This window comes from Cibotium barometz, chromosome 60, assembly GCF_041138505.1.
Source record: "Cibotium barometz isolate CiBa-2024 chromosome 60, ASM4113850v1, whole genome shotgun sequence".
NCBI classification, from domain to species: domain Eukaryota; kingdom Viridiplantae; phylum Streptophyta; class Polypodiopsida; order Cyatheales; family Cibotiaceae; genus Cibotium; species Cibotium barometz.
The window spans coordinates 23,601,473-23,610,122 of NC_141105.1; positions in this window are offsets into that span (position 1 = coordinate 23,601,473).

Sequence of the window (8,650 nt, forward strand, 5' to 3'; positions counted from 1 at the left end):
ATTTATGGTCTTTTGTGGTGTAAAACTCAACAATTTTAATAAACGACCCGTTTCCACTTAGAATCTTAGAATTTTGAGTCCAAATTTGAAATCTCTGTGCGATTTTATCCTAATATAGGATTTTACAACATCCAAAATAAAAATTTTAGTTATTTTCAGTTAAAATACGATAAACTTAAACCTTAATAAATGCACGACCGAGTGTTTGAGTAACGGACGGTCTACACCCCTACGACTAGGAAGACACCTTGGACATTTTTGTCGAAAAAAAATTCTCACCGCCAAGCGCTCTGACACGCATATTGAGGCTGACACCCTAAATTAGGGGTCCTATCCCAAACAGATGTCGTACACACATGCGAGCGCCCATGCAAGGACCAAAGGATGATGCAAGGACCAAAGGATGACTGCCCTAGTGTATGGTCCACATAGACCGCCATGTGGATGTCCATGCTGCCTCTGACCCGGAAGGTACATGCGTACCATAGCTTTTACCCATGCACACGCACCATTCCTTTCCCCATGCCTATACAAGCAACAGGTCGGTGTACTTTCACCGTACATCGTCCTTTGCACTCACGCTTTGCTCTTCCTTTCCTTGCATCCGTATCCATACCTGCAATTATATAAAACCCCAGCCACCCCGTGGTGGTCGAGACACCAACACCCTGCGCAGTGATTGTACTTAACAGTCCGTGCTGCCTGACACTCTGTGTGGGACTGTACCCTACAACCCTCTCCACCTCTCTTCTAGCAAGCCATTTTCGGCCACCTCCAAGTAAGCCCTTTGTAGGATTTTTTTTGCCTCCTCTCACCCTTGTGGTGGGTAGAGTGTCCTTATCTACTTTCCCTCCACCCCCCCCCTCGGCGCCATGTGAATAGCCTTAAGGGAGGACTCCCCCTTATCTCCCTCTAGGTGTAGCCTTCTCCCCTGCAAATTCAGTTTAAGGGCACCTTCCTCCTCCCCCCCGATTAGCGATGACTTTAGTAAGGGCTTTTGGGCTCTTAGAGGTGGTTTACACCTAGGAGTTTTTTGCTCATAAAACTGAGCAAACAAGCTCCGATTTATGATCCGACTGAAGCGTTGGATTCACGGCGATGCAGGCTAAAAGAAGGTGGGAAGAATGGCTCCTTCATGAAAGCACCAAAATATCACCTCGAGAGATGCACACAACAATGAGCCTGGAGAGGTTGCTCCAGATGCGGCCCCATCTCTCCCCTTGGGAGCCCCACAAGGAATTAATGGCCATGTTAGTTTGGTCATCGTTTAAAAAGAGATTTTTGATTAATCTTTAAATTTAACTTTAAGAAATTAAGAAAGAAGATACCACTTTTCTTTATACCAAAATTTCTGTGAAATTGTTGTTTTCTTAAGAAAGTGATGATATCTATCATATTCTGTGGTTTAGTTTATAAATTGTTATCTTGATTGACTTAAGAAGTATAGGTACATCTTCTCCTCGTCTCGACGCTAACCCTGTTTGTTATGGTTCACCCTAACCCTCCTTGAAACACATCCAAGAAGAGATTACCTGGTGAACCATAGCTATCGTGAGGATCTTTCCAATGGCCGAGCTCGTAACCCTTGAGGTCTCCAAGTTGTACAACTCCTTGAGAAGCAATTCCACCGCGTCTCCCATGAGCGTTGTCACACGGCCACATTGCACTACACGGATCCTCGTCTCTCCTCTCACCTCAGTTCACTAACACACACTCACTAGCATGCATTAGGGAGAGAGATTAGCAAGAGCAGGAGTCAATTGCACAATGGGAGAGTATGCTGTATTATGAGAGAAATTTACTTATATACATGGCCATAAGTGTTCACACTCACTTAAACTGTGGCTGACCGGGTACTTTAGGCTCATAAGAGACCTAATGCTATTACAATGATTACTCTCATAATATATCCATGAAGTAAATCACTTAGGACTTCATCCTAACTTGCTACCACACGTTCTTGAAGCAAGAATCGCCATAAATACTCCGTCACACCATTATGGGCATTCCTCCAAGTTGTAGCTTTGGACACTATTGCTTCATGTATGACCCTTTGGTGTATCTACTGTGACCCTTGATGTAAGATAATGACAGTAGCTCTTGTTAATCCTAGAATTGGATTAACATTTTTCCCTTCTTGACAATCGCGTCCACATGATCGCGTTGAAGACCTTTGTGTGGGGAGAATGAACAAGCTTTATCGATGGCTCTGATGTTGAATGACGTTCAATGGTCTTTGGTACTCTGGAAGGAATGAATGACAAGGTTAGTGGTGTATTGGGAATTCCTAATGGGGTGGGGGTTTTTGCAAATGATTGTATTTTTATATTTGTGTGAGCCCTTTTTTTTTTGGCTCACTTTGTTTTTGGCAATCATCGGCAAGGTTACATGTGATTTTTGTTAGTGGGGACACTAAGAGATGTTAATAATGGGAAAGAAGAGAGAGAAGGATCCGGAGGAACGTAGACTTAATCATCACAATGAGATGATGATTCTCAGTTCCTCATTTGATTCATTGAAGCGACATTCATCATTTGAAGTAAGTGGCTTGTGATGATGGCCCTTTGTGTGGCGGGATTCTTGTCAAATGTTGTTGAGTATAGGACCTGATCCTGTCTTGTTTTGTCCATGTGCTTTTTATCTTTTTATGCATATTTAGGTGCCCTTATGAAGAAGATTTACATGAAGTATAAGAATTGAGTCATATGGACTCTTATTGAACTGCTCTGTGTTGAAGTAGCCACTTGTTGGTAAGGATTGAAAGAATTACGTCAACTTGTGAGGCTAATATAGATATCTTAACTAAGGATCAAAGATTATTGATTTGTGAAGATGGTGGCGTCATTTGGAGAGGTTTATAATTTGAAGAAAAATTACAGGCGATGGGTTGTACCATTGACTAGGCTTTCGCCCACCATGGCCCCCCATGCAGAGATGTACCTAGAAGTTGTCAATGGTGAGGCTTTGGTGCAAATGTTCTCCAGTGCATGAGTATGGATATGTACTCATGGAGCAGCTGCTACATTAATTTAGCCAAAAAAATAGTAAGAAATAAGCTTGACAAATATATAGTGGCTATTGTGTGATATGGCTTAATCCGTGAGATGAGGCTTAAATCGTGAAAGTGCAGGTTCTTAAGCCGTGAGATGGAACTCCTTGAATTGTAATTCCGTGAGATGGAATTCCGTGAATTTGCAAATTTTGACCCTTTTTTAATTTTATTTTATGGGTCATAATCCTGATTTGCAAGCAATAGCTTCTTATGCGCTCATTTCTTACTTCCAAAGGGGTGACAAGAGCATTGTTATTCTGTTCTTGATGTGCTCCTAAGTCTTCGTATTGCTTCTTGAATTTGTTGCTGAAATGATGTCGAGGCAGTAGGGAAGACTGCTGATTGTTTGCTTGAACAGATAAGCTCTTGTGTTGGTGCTGAATGCATGAGAGTGGTTGAGGAGTTTGCTTGTTGTTGCTTGGCCCTCCATTCTTATCGAACTATAGGCGAAGTTGTTGGGGTTGAAGTCGGTGGTGAGGTTTTCTTCACATTGTTCGATTTTGGCAACCATATGATGGAATTACCATCATAGTATCCTTGTTGTTGAAGTACATGCACAGGCACCCATCTTTGAAGAACACTGTAATTTGGTGTTGAGGCTTTCTTCTTTGTGCAAGCTTAGGAGACTTTGTGATGTGCTTGGGGACCCAAGCTTTGGTATTTCTTTGGTAGTACCCTTGTGCTTATAGTAGCAGTGTTTTTGGTAGTACCCTTGTGCTTATAGTAGCAGTGTTTTTGGTACCCACACTTGTTGCATTGGTGGAGTTCTTTGAGGAACTCTCTTAGGCTTTTGTGGACAGTGTTGTGGAGTACTCTTCTTCTTCCTTGGCTTCTGAGTGCTGCATTGAGGAAGAGGTTTTGACTGTCGAGGCACCCAAATTTGATTGGCACCTTCATAGTAGCCTTGAGCTACAAGTAGTTGCTTCTCCACCCACATTTCAATACTACTAAGATATTGTGATTGTGGGAGTCTTGGTGGAGTTTTCTTTAGGGTTCATGTGGAAGGTTTGGGGCCCTCCTTGACTTTGGCTGGTGCTGAGGCTGCAGGTTTGAGACTCATGGTCATTGTTGATGATGATGAGGTTAGAGTCGATGATGAGGCCTTTGAGAATGTGGTTGTCTCCTTTGATAAGGTTTGTCGATGAAGATGCATAGGATCCGGGGCCTTTCCTTTGAGTTCCTTGTTAGAGATAGATGGTTTGGCTATGGGAACTTCTTCAGGAATAGATGTTGATTGTGAGGTCTTGGTATCAAACTTTGTTTGGTGAGGACGGGGTTGAAGGAGTAGATGCTTTATCGGAGTCGGGCGTTGACGCAGATGGTAGGTCATTGTGTAGAGGGGCTTTTGTGGAAGAGGCTTGTATCCTTTTGCATTCAGCATCATAGATATCCATTAAAGTTGGATCCTCTTCCTTGCAGTATGGATAATAATGCATATGTTATGTGATTATTATTATCCATTTGGGGTGGTTGGGTGGGTTCTAGTTTCTTGATTGGAGTGAAGAGTAAGAACTTGTTTCATCCTCACTTAGTGATGTACTAGAAATTGTTTCATTTTTTGACTTTCTTTGGTTTGTCAGTTTTTCATTATGTTTACCTATGTGAGATTGAATTTTCTTTTGGGTTTTTGTATCGTGTGTCATACATATGGGTGTTGAGGTTTGTGTGGTGGTCTTTCATGTGGATGCTTCTGCATCGTGTATGTTTATGTCTCCTTTTGGGTTTATGTCCTGTATAGACTCCTTTTCCTTGTCTTTTAATTCGACCTTGGTTTCGATAGTTTTTTGTCCCTTGTATTTCTTTGGTTTAGGAGGTTTTGCTTTCTCTTTTAGGTTCTGTTTTAAAGCATGTTCTTCTATCCATGTTGAGGTATTGTCTTTTGCTTTTCTTTTGACTGTTTCTCGTGCCTTGGCTTGTAAGTGTGTAAGCACATTCAAGGGTACTGTGGACAATTGCCTGTTTTGTACACTTAAGATGTTAAGAGTTATATTTTGTGAGACAAGTTGCATTCAAGCAACTCGTCTTGGAAAATCTTGGAACATGTGATCAATGCCACATCGTTTAAACATTGGTCGAAAGTTGTCAGTGACTATGGGCATGGAAGTATTCCAAACTGTGCAGTCTGCCACCTTGTGAGGTCCACGACAATAGAAACACTGAAGTGTCCAATTAACTGCTTCCTGATGAGCAGTTTCTACCCTTTGGATTGTTTCTGTTTGGTGCACGGGAGATGGAGGTTTTGAGTCCATTGTGGATGAAGCGGGACACTTTTTAGTATCATGGTCAAAGGTATATGCAATATAGAAGAACAGGTGCCTTGTATGCACAATGAGGATTGGAATGGTCGTACTGATTGCATTCAACACAAGGCATTTCGCTCCTCGCTTTTAGAGGCATTAAGGATGTTTGGTTTTGAAGGTTTTCATCCTGTCTTATAGATGTCTACTGTAATGTTTTAAGAAAGGCTACATAAAAATCAAGGAATGTTAATTCTGAGATTGATCTTTCTTTTGCCATTGCTTCACTTGGTTTAGATGAGGAACACCTTGTAGCATGCTCATCTTCTAGGATGTCATCTAAACATATTGCTTCTTTGCAACATTGATCTAATGTTTTTGGATTGGATACAATGATCACGTTGTGTAAGATGTTATTCTTCAAGCCCATCATGAAACATCTCCTCAATTGAACATCATTTAAATTTTCCCATGACTCATAACGTGAGTCCAAGAGTTTTATCCAAAGGATAAAATCTCTAATGGATTCATTGGGTTGATGCTCAATTGAATAGAGTTCTGTTACTGCACTCCATCGATCACCTTGTCTGGAAAAGCCATGTATAAAGGTTGATTTCAAGGTTTTGAAGTTGGTCTTGATCGCCGGCGCATCAATGCAATGAACCATTGACTAGCTTTTCCCTCTAAGCATAAGCTCTATGCATGTACCTTAGTGGGGCAGTTGGGATTTCCAAAGGCTTCACATCTTTATTCAAACATTTGAATGAATTGAACATGATCTGTTGTTTCGTCATATTTGCCCATAATTTTGGAAATTTGTACGGCCGTATTTCTGTATGAGTCACTGAGGCCATATGTGAGTGCTCCTGTTGGAAGAGACTCACTGAGTCCTTGGGCCACCCCCCTTCCTAGACTAGTCAGTATGTCCAAGGTGTGGGCCACCCCCCTTCCTAGACTAGTCAGTATGTCCAAGGTGTGGGCATTCAGGAAAGGGTTGGTACTTATAGGATTCGTAGGAATGTTAGGCAAGGGGCCAAAGACCAATGGGATCGAAGTCATAGGGGGTGCAAAACCCAATGACACGCTTGTTATAGGCATGGCCAATGGCATTGGGAGGTGAATTTGCGGCATAGATCTCAATGGCTCAAAGATGTCAGCCATTGGGTTTAGTCCTTGTGTGATCCCTGGTAATCCCTCTATCGTGGCCATGTAAGAGTGCCTAAAATGCTCCTTAATAAGCAATCATAGTATTTTTTTCGCTTTTAATACTTTCCCATAGCCCATTACAGCCTCAAAAGGCTTGGCGTACTCTTCGTTGGATCAAACGGGTGTCCATTTGCTCTAATTAGCTTAGGCGCTATACACACGTGAACAACCTTAGAGATATTTTTCCAAAAAAAGCGTATGCTAGGAACTTCCGAGATGGAAGAGGAGATCCTAAAACATATTTTTCATCATTGTCTTAAGACGAAAAATTTTCCTGAGATTTTTTTTCATGTTTTGTAGCATGTTTTTGAGGGTGTTCCAAAAGAAATTTTGAAAAACTCTGTATAAGGGAGTTGTAGTATTTTTGGAGTACAACAACTTTGTTTCTCTAAGTCATCTGTGATTTTATCATTTAGACCCTCAAAAAGTAGCCCGAATATGGCTCGTCGTCATTTTTGCACTAATTTTTACAATTTTTCGTGGTTTTTAGGCTATTTTCTGCCTCGATTTCTGGGTCAAATTTTAATGCTGCTGGTCGGAGGCCAAAATGGTCGATTTTGACTTCAAAAGAGTGGGTCCACAGTCGAAGAGCTCGACGTCAGCTTTTCGATGAGCCCTAAAGCGCCTTCATCGGATATACGGTTTAGGAGATACGGGCCTCCAAACAGGGGTGGTTTGTAGAGTTGCCAAAATTTTTTTATTTTTTATTTGGCCAATGGACCCCTTTTCACGGTCGAAATTTTTTGCTGGAATTGCCTTTCACGGCGGGAATTTTCCACCGGATTTCTTTCACGGCCGAAATTATCTTTCGCGCGGCTGGAATTTTTCATCGGATTTGCCTTTCATGGCTGGAAATTTTCACCGAAATTGTCATCATGGCCGGAAATTTTTGTCGAGATTGCCTTTCACGGCGGTCGGAATTTTTTGCCGGATTTGCCTCACGATCGAAATTTTTTGCCAGAATTACCTTTCACGGTTGGAATTTCGCCAGATTTGCCTTTCATGGCCGAAATTTTTCACTGGAATTGCCTTTCACGACCGGATATTTTCGTCGGAATTCTTTCACGGCCAAAGTTTTCACGGAAATTGCCCTTCATGACCGAAATTTTTGGCCAAATTTGCCTTTCATGGCCGAAAATTTTTGCTGGATTTATCTTTCATCACGGCTGAAATTTTTCACCGGATTTACCTTTCATGGTTGGAAATTTTTGCTAGAATTGTCTCTCACGGCCGGAATTGTCTTTCTTCATGGTCGGATTTTTTTTTAAAATTAATTTTTAATTTTTTTTGAGTCTAGTGGGAATTACGAATTTTTCTTTTTTGGGGGGAATATTTTTTGAATTTAAAACGAAAGGGATATGGGCATTTTTCCAAAAAGGTAAGTGGGAATAAAAAAAGTCAACCTTTTAATGACACCCCTTACACCCTTCATAAATGACCCCCAAAATGGACAAATTGACAACTCATGAGCATCTACTCATTGAATGCTCATTAGCCTTAATGAGTTATGTAAAAAAGTGATTAAGGATTAATCTAAGATTAATCCGTTCATCACTGATCTTTCTCTCTTTTACACTAATCAAAGACTCTAATTAACCACTAATCCCTAATTAATTCACACAATTGAGCACATCATTGGATAGAGCAAGGGAATGCTAATCTTTGTGCATCGACAATGGTGTAAATTAATCTAAAATAGAGGATTAATTAGACTCTTAATTATAGTCTCCTCTTTTAAGGTAAAATTAATCAAAGAGACTCAAATTTTTCAAATCGATGAAAAAATTGAAGTTATTAGGTGTTTTGATGCATCTAGATGCTCTCAAAACACTCAAAAATCCCAATTTTGACTACTCATATAATCAATATAGACCCCAATTAACACATTTTCTAATTTTTTGGCCTCTTGAACAAGATTAATCACCCTTAATGACAAAAACCAGTCCATTAAGAGAAATTAGTCAAATTCAAGGGTTTTTTTGATGGTTTTAAGAAATTTTTGAAAAGCTACTCCTAATGCTTGACGAAACACTCTAATCTAAATAATTTCAACAAAAAACACACAGTTAAACTAAAATTAATGATCTTAGTTCTATGTTTAAACTAAAGAAAGCTAACATTCACTAAAAATTACATTCCATTGCATTGTTTGATG